General features: G+C 41.7%; 1 protein-coding gene across 7 annotated transcripts in view; it reads left to right on the top strand.

Annotated features, from left to right (window-relative positions):
• Window positions 1-12372, top strand: part of SLC16A12 (solute carrier family 16 member 12) — a 184963-nt gene that overhangs the window by 9421 nt on the left and 163170 nt on the right. For 4 of the 7 annotated variants that reach the window (XM_074339410.1, XM_074339404.1, XM_074339409.1 and 1 more), the window contains exon 1: window positions 6193-6332. The exons of 1 other annotated variant lie outside the window; for it this stretch is intronic. The gene's annotated coding sequence lies outside the window, so the exon portion shown is untranslated. Of the gene's footprint in view, window positions 1-6192; window positions 6333-6431; window positions 6567-12372 lie in introns of those variants that run through there. 2 more of the 7 variants (XM_074339406.1, XM_074339407.1) reach the window with 2 other exon arrangements.

Consider the following 12372-nt stretch of genomic DNA (forward strand, 5'->3'; position numbering starts at 1 on the left):
TGATTTTAGTTAACACGCTTGTTATTTACTGGATACAAATGGTAGGGATTTGACCAAGTATGCTGTGCCTCCAGGCCAGAACAGTACAGGTAGTGCTAGCTCTGTGTGGGGAGGAAAAGGTGAGGGGAGGAGGTTAGAGCGCAGATATACATGGTAGTGGAGGTACCAGAGCAGCTGACCACATAAGCGTAAGTTTCTTTAACTAATAACGATATAACTGTAGTACCATGTCCTCCCAACTTTTTTAAAATGTAAAATGACTACTAATGCTAATACTGGTTAAGAATTTTTTGTGTATTTATTAGGTTGGTGCAAAAGTAATTGCAGTTTTTGCAATTATTTTTAACCTTTTAGACTGTAATTACTTTTGCACCAGCCTAATACTCTGTGTAGAGCCTTGCATTCAGCACTTTCTATGGATTATCCCATTTTGACTCTCACAAAGACTCAACGACCTAGGTTTAATGATCAGTTCTTCTACCTGCCTCAGGATAGGTAAGGTTCTGCATATGATTTGAAAAACTGCACTATCTGGGCTCATTCACCAAAACCCTGGTCTCTAAGCACCACTGTCCAATAGAACTTTCTGTGATAAAGGAAATGTTTTACATACTGTCCAGTATGCTAGCTACCAGCCACATATTGGTATGGAGCACTGAAAATGTGGTTAGAGCAACAGACTGGCACTAAAAAACAAACACACACACAAAAACCCCTGAATTTTAATTAAAATGTAAATAGCCACAGATCATAGATGTTTCAGATGGCAGCACAAATAGAGAACATTTCCATTTGCAGAAAATTCTGTTGGTTAGTGCTGTTTAGGAAAAATGCTGCGTTTTTTTTCTCCTCCCTCCTCGGGCAAACAGAAGTGCTTTCTCCTCCCCTTTCCAGCTCCTCCAACCCTCAGGCCTTGGAGGAAGGAGTTTCCTTTCCTCTTTCCATCTTCCCCTCCTCCATCTCCACACTGCCCACACCTGTGGCATCAGCTTGTTCAAGAGCCTTCAGAGGAAACCCCAAAGGGTCGGCAGATGGACGTAACCTGTCTTACCAGGTCTGACCTGTCAGCATGAGCATCCTTTTCATTATCAACAACCACAATTACTCATCTCTCAAAAGATGAGCATCGAAGAGTTCCGGTCAGGAAGGCGGAGTAGGTAAACGCTGTGTTAACCTTCTCTCACGACCACATCAAAATTACAACTAAATTAACAAAACAACTTTCATTGAGAATCACCTGAAATCTTGCTGAACTGAAGGCCTACACTTAAGGATGTGCAGAAGAAGCCACCTCGAGACTGGTAGGAGGGGTAGAAACGGGGAACGGGCTAGTCCCACACCAGCGTGTGACCATTCAAAGTTGGGAGGGATATCTCGGCTGTGGAGGTGCCCCCTGGAGGAGCGAGGGATCTCAGCCCGTCCCCAGCCCAGGGTTCCAGTGCCAGGGAGAGAAGTGCCCGTAATTTCTGGCTGTGAAACCCAGCAGGGATTGTGGCTGAGTGAGCCGGAGAGTGGCTGCACTCCCAGGCGCTCCTCTTAACGGGACGGTGCACGGTGCACAGACTTACCCACCAATGGAATCACTGGCTCTGAGCTCTAGCACTGGGGCAGCAGCTGGAGAGGTGACAGGTGACAGAGGAAGGGTTGGGGGAACTGAGGTGTCCAGACAGAGAAGGTGGTGGAAGCCGCTGTTTCTTTGTTGAGCCCTCCCCCTTTCCTGTGTGCAGACACAATATCTGAGTCTCCATCAAGCTGGCTAATGCTGAGCGTTTGCCATGCCCTGGTGACTCTGAGACCCCACCCCTCCCAACTTTCAGGCCCACACAGGCTGCTTCCTGTGGCTTTTTCATAGAAACCACCGGCCTTGACTAATGCTGCAGACTGTCCAAAGGTCACTGAAAAGTTCATGGAACCCAGACAAGCAGCATCTGGCTTGAGTGTGTCCTGTACCTCTGGCTGAGCAGCCCTAAGCTCAGAACTAGCAGCAGCCAGCTTTGGTTTGTGGCTTTGCACTTCCAAGCACAGCACAGTCAGTGGCCATCTGCAGATTGTTTTGTGGTTCTTTCAAGGTGGCTCCAGATGGGGCATGGGCTGTGGCTGAACTTGACCTGCAATGGATCCCCTCCCAGGTGGCCCTGGGGCTGGTGTGACCAGTGGCCAGCTTCAAAATGAGCTGGAGCACCACCTAGCCACTTCCAAGGCCCACACACCCAAGGGGTGGATTGGACAGGCACCAGAGCCCTGCTGACACAGATCCTGCTCTGTAGGGACAGCCCCTACACCACAGCTCCTCCTCTGTAGTCACAGCCAGTCCTCACAACCAATGAACCCAAGGATCAATCACTTCTCTTGATGTGCAAATAGCAACCAAGGCAAAACTACAAGAGGAGGGCACAAGGAACACACCTGGAATGTGCAGCTAGGTGACAAGGAAGAATGAGCCACTGAGCCCCACAGCACACCTACTACAAAAGGCCACTCCACTAAGACTGGGAGACATAGCAGCACTACCTAATACAGAGAAACAAACACAGGGAGGAAGCTAAAATGGGGAGACAAAGAAACATGTCCCAAATAAAAGGACAGAACAAAGCTCCGGAAAAAAACACACAAACTAAACTAATTGGAGACAAGCAATCTACCAGATGCAGAGCTCCAAACACTGGTTATAAGGACGCTCAATGATCTCGGAAAACTTCAACAAACAGATAGGAAACATAAAAATGGAGATAGAAAACATAAAAAAGAACCAGTCAGAAATAAAGAATACATGAACTGAAATGAAGAATACGTTATAGGGAATCAACAATTGATTAGATGAAGCAAAGTCTCAAATCAGTAATTTAGAAGATAAGGTAGCAGAAAACACCTAATCGAGCAGCAAAAAGAAAAAGGCATCAAAAAAAATAAGGATAGTTTAAGGGGTCTCTGGGACAACATTAAGTGTACCAACATTCGCATCATAGGAGTATCAGAAGGAGAAGAGAGAAAGCAAGGAATTGAAAACGTATTTGAAGAAATAATGATGGAAAACTTCCCTAACCTGGTGAAGGAAATAGATATACAAGCCCAGGAAGCGCAGAGAGTCTCAAACAAGATGAACCCAAAGAGGCCAACACCAAGACACATCATAATTAAAATGGCAAAGGTTAAAGACAAAGAAAGAATTTTAAAAGCAGCAAGAGAAAAGCAGTTAGTTACCTATAAGTGAGATACCATACGACTGTCAGCTGATTTCTCAACAGGCCAGAAGGGATTGGCAGGAAATATTCAAAGTGATGTAAAAGGAAGAATCTACAACCAAGATTACTCTATCCAGCAAAGCTATCATTTAGAATCAAAGAACAAATAAAGAGCTTCCAGACAAGGAAAAGCTAAAGGAATTCATTACTTTCAAAATAGTATTGCAAGGAATCTTAGAGTTACTTCTTTGAGATGGAAAAAAAAAAAATATGAATAATAAAATGGCAATATCTACATACCTATCAACAATTATTTTCAATCTAAATAGAATAAATGCTCCAATCAAAAGATAGAGGCCTGAATGGATAAGAAAAAAGACCCTTACATATGCTGTCTGCAAGAGACTCACTTGAGATCAAAAGACACACAAACTGAAAGTAAAGGGATGGAAAAGATATTTCATGAAAATGAAAACAAACAAACAAAGCTGTGGTAGCAGTACTTATACCAGACAAAATAGATTTTAAAACAAAGACTGTAACAAGAGACAAAGAAAGACCTAGTAATCCCACTTCTGGGTACTTATCTGAAGAAACCCAAAATACTACTTCAAGGGGACATGCTCATCCATATGTCCATTGCAGCATTATTTACAATAATGAAGGAAACAAACATATGAAGGAAAACGGGATGTCCCGGAGTGGATGAATGGATAAAAAAGAGGTGGTACATATATACAATGGAATATTACTCAGTCATAAAAAAGAATGAAATCTTGCCATCTGCAACAACATGGATCTAACGGGTACTGTGCTGAGTGTAATAAGTCAGACAGTGAAAGCCAAATGTCATATGATTTTACTTATAAGTGGAATCTAAAGAACAAAATAAACAAATAAAACAGAAACAAACTCATAGATACAGAGAATATTTTGATGGTTGTCAGATGGGAGGGCGGTTGGGGATGGGAGAAAAAGAGGAAGGGCTTAAGAAGTACAAATTGGTTGTTTACACAGTAGTCATTGGGATGTAAAGCATAGGGAATATAATCAATAATACAGTAATAACTATGTATACTGCCAGGTGGGTACTAGTCAGAGGGATCACTTCATAAATTATATAAATGTCTAACTACTATGCTGTACATCTGAAATTAATATAAAATAATATTAAATGTCAAAAAAAATGAGTCAGTCTGCCAGAGATAGAGTCAGGCAAACAATATCTGAACATTCTAGGAATCAAAAACAAACAAACACCAAACCTGAACATACAGCATTTAATGAGATAAACAAAGTATTTGCTTTGAGCTTTGCTAAAGTCCCTATAAGTGGTGACTTAGATGGAAGGAAGCCTGTGAGGTTTCTTTCTATTCTCCAAAACTTTTAAAAAGACTGATTGTCCTATATTGTTTAAGTGGAGAATGGGGCTTATTTGCCACCCAAAGTAATGTTTAACTAAGAGGAGTATTTTTCTGAGCTGCAAAAGTATTTAAGTCTTTAACCTAAAGACCTTCACAGATGAGAGCTCAGGGCTCAACCCTGCCCCTACACTTAGAAGTTCATTTTCAATGCTAATGAATTCTTTTACAAGCTGTATTTGCTAATTTTTTGGTGTGTTTCAGACATAGATTCACTAATCATTAGTTAAATGTAACCCAGAGTTTTTTGCAAGTGCAAAATAGGACTTAAATACAGATTTACGGTGTTTTCCCGAAAATAAGACCTAACTGGAAAATAAGCCCTAGCATGATTTTTCAGAATGAGATCCCCTGAACATAAGCCATAATGCGTCTTTTGGGGCAAAAATTAATATAAGAGCAGGTCTTATTTTCGGAAAAATACAGTATAAAGAGCAGGAAACAGAAGGGGAAGAGACAAAATAGCCATAGGATCAAATGAGGAATGATTGTACTAGTCTGTTAAAAAATATATATCCTAAGATACTGTGTGGCCACTGCTCAGTAACTTTCTACGCCTCTTCTCAAATTTTCCAGAAAGTTGCACTTATTTTGAAACTTAGATGTACAAGCCACTACATCACCTATGGATTCTTGTTAAAATACAAATGACGATTTACAGGCTCTGAGATTGGTCCTGAGATTTTGCATTTCTAGCAAGCTCCCAGATTATGACGATGTTGTTGAGTAGCAAGGATGACCCCAAGAGGTTGGACCCAGACCTTGTCAGTTCCGAGAACTTGAGAACTCACTTCTGCAAGGGAGAGACATTTACAGAAAGATGAGCCTGCAACCTGCCTGAGGAGCACTACCTCGTGGCAGACTCAGGCAGCTCCTTCTTCAGGCCGCTGAGACAGCCCCCTTTAAGGCGAAGTTGGGGGAGCTGAGCCAACCTTAGCACAGAGACAGTAACATTTACTGGGGGCGCGTTAGGTACCCGGCCCCTGAACCTCATTCATTTGTGTCCTCTCAGCAACCACATGAAGTGAACACTATTACTACCGGTACTCTCATTTTACTGGTGTAGAAAGTGAGGCTCAGAGACTTAGAAGTTGTCTGAGGTCACTCAGGAGAGTTGAATCCAGGTCCATCTAACTCCAAGAGACAACGCGTTGAACTAACACTGGGGCCTCAGTTTCCGGCAGAATCCAGATCCCTGTCACATACACTGTACCGGAGTCTGCGTTCTTTTTCGAGATCTTGCTCTTTGACCCTGCAGGGGAAAGTTCTTTTGGGGAACAGCGGGCCCCTCTGCTTGCTGAGGTGTTCCCCGGGGAGGGTCGGGCAGTCCTCGAGCGAGCTGGGTTGGGACACCGGTGGCCCATCCATTACATAACCGCGAGGCGTCCCTCCTCCCCCGCGCCCCTCACCCCTCGCCAAGTCGCGGCACGTAAAGCGCATCCCAGGGATAAATCCCGCTGGCTCTCCCGGCAGAAAGTCCACGGCTGAGCTGGGGGTGCTGAGCACTGAGGTTTTCCCCGCCGCTCTCTCCTTCCCCAGCGCTGCCCGCTCGCCCCCCGGCCCAGCTCCGCCAGAGCCTCCGCCCCGTCGTCCACTCCCCGCCCCTCGGAAGCGCGGACTTCGGCGCTTGGGTCCCGGGAAGGGGCCACTGCGCAGAGACGCGGCACAGTGGGTGCGCCCCGGGGGCATGTCCGCGCACTGCCACCTGGGCTGCAGCGGTCGACGCGAGGTGAGGACGCGGCAGGGCCGGGCTGGGGCCCGGCGTGGCCCGGGGTCAGGCGGAACGGGGGTCTGCGCGCTGCGGGCGGCTTCGGAGCACTGAAGCCTGGCCCCGCGAGGTGCCTCGGGCGCGGTCCCTGCGGGCGACTGAGACTCCGGGATCCCCAGCATGTGAGCCAGAGAACCCCGTTGGCTTACTCTCTCCCAGCTCCCCGGCTTGGCTGTGGAGGGCGCGGTGGCTCAGGTGACCCAGGCATCCTTCGCGAGGCTCTAGGGCTGGGTTTCGTGGAATTGGCAGAAGGTGCTTGGTTCGCTCCCCCTCTGCCCCAGCGCCCAGCAACGCGCCGGGAGCCCGCCACCCCAACCCGGGTCCTTCGGAGCGTCTGCTGGGTCAAGGGAGAGCCATGTGCCCACTTGCCTTGTTGGTTTTGGGCCTGCGCTCCAGCAGTTTCTGGGCAGGTGGCTGGAGAGGGAGCGACGTTGATCTCCATCTCCTGTTGTTTCCAAACGCAGACTTCTCCGTGCAATAGAGACCGCCTTTCTTCTAGATCGTTTTCAGCGTTGTTGTTGTTGTTGTTGTTTAATTCCCCGCTGCCTCAGGTAGTAATAATATTCATTTCTCGTGTGTGGTGTAATAAAAACACACCAGCCTTCAAGCCGTCAAGTGACTGAACTGCACTTCTCAGTTGCGTCTTGTCCTGGAAGAAATGCAGGGATACCTGTAGTTCGGACTCAGGGAAAAGTGTTGGCAAGGAAATTTTGAAGCAGATTTACGTCCTGGGGCTACCGGTATTTGGTTAGCCTGCCGTTTTAACAATTCAGCATTATGAAACTCTTACAACTTTTTTTTTTTTTTTTTTTAATGTTGAGTCAGATGAGACCTGCCAGCAAGCACACTGGTTAAAGCCTTCCATTCTGAAGGGACTCTAATTAGTTCTTCCTACCTGTTTATTTGCTGAGAGCTGGGCACTGGTGGCACAGCCAGCTTTACCCAGGAGGAAAGTGTTCAGTCCTGCAAATTTAGAAACATAGGTTCTCCACAGGTATCTGAGATCACTAGCTTTTAAAATCATCACCTGCCTCTGCGTAGTTTAGCCTCTGCCCCAATAAATGTCATGCCAAACTAGGCTAATGATATCTACCCTCTACCCCCAAGGTGTCCATCCTGTCTGTTGAAGAAATAAAGAATGGAAATAAAGAGTAGGAGTTAAGTGACCAGATTTGATCACTTATAATCACAGGATCTTGGAAATTGGAAAAAGATTTTAGAGATCATCTGTTCAAACCCTTCACCTTACAGTCCAGGAAGCTCAGATTCTGGTTGACAAGGATTGGCAAAGCTCATAGTGTTAATTGGTGATGGAACCAACATGACAATGCTGGCCTTCTCCTTGCCACTTAGTTCAGTTTTCAAAGCATATTGCTAACAGGCATTTTGAACAAAAATGATATGACTAGAATCAACTAATCATATCATTTTCCTCATATTTTTATTTATATATTTTTTAAATTGATGGGATTCTGAAATAGATGAGAGAGGTTGATTTAGTCAAACCGCCTTTGTGGCACAATTAAAGTAAAGAAACCTTTCATTTTAAATAACATTTACATTCTTATATGAAAATGAATATTATGATACATCCCAGGTAAACTTCCAGAAGAATGGTAATCAGAACAGATGGACTAAATTTACCCCCATCTCTCGGTCTGCTTCTCTGCCCCCTATGGTGGTGATTGGTTAGGCAAAGATGTGATTTATGGCTGTGGAGATGACTTGAGAAAAGTGGCTTGTATGAGGACCATTTGTGTGTTGTGATTAACACCATGACCTGTAACCAAGCTGAGAAAGGAATTTTAAGCAGACTTATTTAGCATTTTAGCATTGCATTGCACATTTTTCATGTTTTTCAATTTAGTTCAATTGAACAGATATTTATTGAGTGTCTATTGCCTGGTGCCTGGTGCTTTCTGGGCATTTGGGATATGTCAATGATCAAAACAAAGAACTTTGGTCCTCAAGTTACAATTCCTTCATTAGAAATTTTCCAAGATTTTGTTTGGCAGGTAGAAGAGAATTCCAGTTTTGCCTACATACGGAAACGGACATTAAGTATTCCAAATTATCTTCCTTCCAATCCCATGAATCTGCTAATTTTAAAATTACTGAAAACAATTTCTGATGAAGTTATTTTGACTTTTATGAACTGACATTCTACTATACAAGAATAGAAATTCCTACATTTGGTTATTTATGTATGTGTATTCAGAGTCCCTGCAATTTTATTTCCTTTAGTGCAGGGCCATCACTGTGGTGACATTAAACTTAATGAAGCACAGGAAGATTAATTTTCTCCATCGTGTTAGTGCCCCCATGTTAGTGTTGCAGACCGTAATTAGTTTGTAAGATGTAGCTTTTTATTTATTTATGAAGATGTTGTTCTTCTTTTATTTTGTCTCACTTTATATTTTGCCCTCCATTCCCTCCATATTAATAAGCGGTAGGTACAGTGTGGTGACTTATTGATAAACCCGTTTCCACAGAAGTTTTTCTTTTTAATCGGACTTTGCAGTTTTAAGCATTTTCTAATTCTCTCAATTGCTTTTTCTTCAAATGGCATGGTTTGCAAGCTCAGGCATGTTTATTGTTTTTAACAATGGCTTATCAAAATGAACTTGGCAGTTTTTCAGTCGTATACAGCCAAAAAAAAAACAACAACAGTATTCAGTGCAGCTTTTGGGGTTGTTTATGCATTCCTTAGTTAACCAATTGCTTTGCTTTTTAAAATTGCCGATTTGGAAGTTATTTTCTTATGCGTACCTTTCCAGTATATCTAAAAAACCTCAGCCATTAAAGTAGTATGATAATTTAATTGAGAAAAAAACAAATCCACACTTGAAGACGTTGGGAGATTTTGAGTACAAAGATTTTTCTCTCTGTTTTTAATTTGTTTTACATCAAAGGACATCAGGAAGTGTCATTATCTAACAGTGTCCTATTTGAAAGTGATTACTGTCAAACCCTTGGAGGAAACTCATGATTTCTGATGGCTGCTGGGCACCCAGAGTAGTTGATTTTCTTCATTTGCCCACTACTCTGCCCTGTCAGATCCCCACCTGCCCCTTCTTTTGCTGCACATTGATGAATGGCGTAAGTTATTGTAGCCAGGTAAGACATTACACACCATTCATTAGTTATTTAGTTAATATGCTCATTCATTACTTAATAAATATTTATTGAACTTCTACTCCTTAAATATTTGTATAATGATTGTGCTCTGAGCACTTCTTTTCGTGTGCGGATGGCAGTAGGTGATATAAGGGCACAGAAACTGCCTCAGAATCAGCTAACAGCCTGGTATGTAAGAAAAGACGTTGTGTGGCTAGCTATAGTACTATTTATAACACCATAAAACAGATAAGTCCTTTGGAAATTAAAAGGAAGGAGACAGAGCGTGTAGTAGGTACCATGAAGAGTCAAGGCTTAGGGAAGACTTTGTAGATGACACATTTGAGCTGTTCCTTGAAAGACAGATAGGATGGTAAAGCTTTTATAGAGGCAGAAGGGTATACATATCTTTATGAGTACACATCCTTGCTTCTTTTTGAAGACGTATAGAAGGTTTTCTTGTGGGGACCAGTTGACGTTATATTGGGTTACTGCCCCTATACCCTCTGCAAGCATAACCCTTCGCTCTGGGTAATGGCCAGCACTAAAACAACTCATTGGGTTAACCAACCCTTTCCTTTCCCTCTGAAATATGTACTGGTTGTTGCTCAGAGCACAGAGACGCCTGTGCTAAATAATTGTTATCATAATAAACTTTGCTTTTATCACTGAGGTGCATGCTTACGGTGGTGTGTGATCATAGACCTGTTTATTCCAGTACTTACTATTGTAATTTTGCGATTTAATTAAAAACTACATAAATGTGAATGGCAAACTAAGAATGTTATTTCTGTGAAAACTAAGTTGATTGCCATATAGGGCCATAAAAGTAAGCCATGTTAAAAAACAATATCGACACATGGATGAACCATGAAAATGTTATATTAAATGAGAGAAACCAGACACACATACACACACAAAACACATATTGTATGATTCCACTTATATGAAATGTCTACAATAAGCAAATACATAGAGAATAAGCAAATCCATAGAGATAAAAAGTAGATTAGTGGTTGTCAGGGTATGGAAGTAGGGAGAACTGAGAGTGACGGATAATAGGGTTTCTTTTTCGGGTGAAGGCTATGTTCTAGAATTAGATAGTGGTGATGGTTTTACAACATTATGAATGTACTAAAAACCACTGAATTGTATGTACCCTTTAAAATGATTAAAATAGTGAATTTTATCTCAATCAAAAAAAAAGAATGTAAAGATTTTTCGAAAAAGCAACATCAACAAATAAGCTAATACTCTTTAGGTGTGGAATATACAGCTGTAAAAGATTAGAAAACTGTAGTAAAAAATCTAGAAAGATTTTGCACTCAAATTTTTTTCCAAGTGCCTTTAAGTTATAAGTGCTTTTAAAAGTGGAAGCAGAAAATCTGGGAGTGGTTTACCCAAGAAAGGCACCACAGAACTCTAATCACGATCTGAGAACCAAAGGTTCATGAATGATTTTACTTTATGTGACTAAAGTTGAAATAAAATGTTTGAAATATGATGTATCAACTTTTTGACTTTTTACTGACTTCTGATTGCTTCAGTAACCAGAGCTTTTAATGTTTCAATTTCTTAGAGTACCCAATGTTTCTTGAAAATAGCTCATTTCTCTGCATCTGGAGAGAGATATTCCATGTTTATGAGCCTCTCTTATGGCTGTAATGTTAATCACTTAAGATTATGGAGGAGACCTGAATCTAGTTTTCAAGTTCCAAATCACCATAAAAAGCACAACCCTTTCCTCTCCACACTGTCTTATGGCTCCCTGGTTCATGTGTGTAAAACAAATTAGCAACATAAAGTACTTAAAAATTTGTTGACTTTATACTTTTTAAAAATATTTCTGAGCAAACTTAACCATTTTCAGGTTTATCTAACATATTTCAGATTAAGGTTGCAATTTCTTATTTGGGGAACCAACTGGAATTGGGTTACTGGGTATTTTGGGTAATAATTGAGTATTTTGTAATTCTACTACTTTTGAAGGAATACTTTCCATGGGAGTGAGCTCATATTTATCTACTGAAAGCAGTTGTATTTCTTGAAATACCAATTTCAGGCCTTTGAACCTGCAATTTCGAAATAACTGAACTCATAGCCCATGAAGGAATCACAAAACAAAACAAAAAAAAAACAACCTGCAAACCCACACCACAGCAAAGTCATATCTGCTTTGAGGGAGAATAGAGTGCTGTTTCTTCAGTTAGATATGGGTCAACCAGGCAATTACCGTGTTTCCCCAAAAATAAGACCTAGCTGGACCGTCAGCTGTAATGTGTCTGTTGGAGCAAAAATTAATATAAGACCCGGTTTTATTTTAATATAATATAAGACCGGGTCATATAATTAATATAATATAATATAATATAATATAATATAATATAATATAATATAATACTGGGTCTTATATTAATTTTTGCTCCAAAAGATGCATTAGAGCTGATGGTCCAGCTAGGTCTTATTTTCAGGGAAACAAGGTAGCAAAAAGCAACCTTATCCATCATTATTAACTAGTCACGAATTGGGGGAGCCCAAACTCAAAGGCATCACTGCTATCAAAAAGAAGTGGTTTGTCCAGGTTGGTGATTGACAACTGAGTGATCCATCATTAGAGTCACCTGAGGAAGGAAAAAAACAGTGGTGCCAAGGACCCACCCTCAAAAGTTCTGATTCAGTAGGTCTAGGGTATGGCAGGTCATCAGTGGTATTTAAATCTCCCCTGGTGAATCTCATGTGCAGGTGGGGCTGCAAACCACTGGTTTATATAATACTTAATAATTTTATGCTTTTTCAGAACAGATTTTATTGAAACAAATGGTTGTTATGGTATTTTCTTAACATATGAAAAAAATTAAACATAATACTTGTTTTTCTTTTTGTG

Source organism: Rhinolophus sinicus, linkage group LG07, assembly GCF_036562045.2.
Source record: "Rhinolophus sinicus isolate RSC01 linkage group LG07, ASM3656204v1, whole genome shotgun sequence".
Lineage (NCBI taxonomy): Eukaryota > Metazoa > Chordata > Mammalia > Chiroptera > Rhinolophidae > Rhinolophus > Rhinolophus sinicus.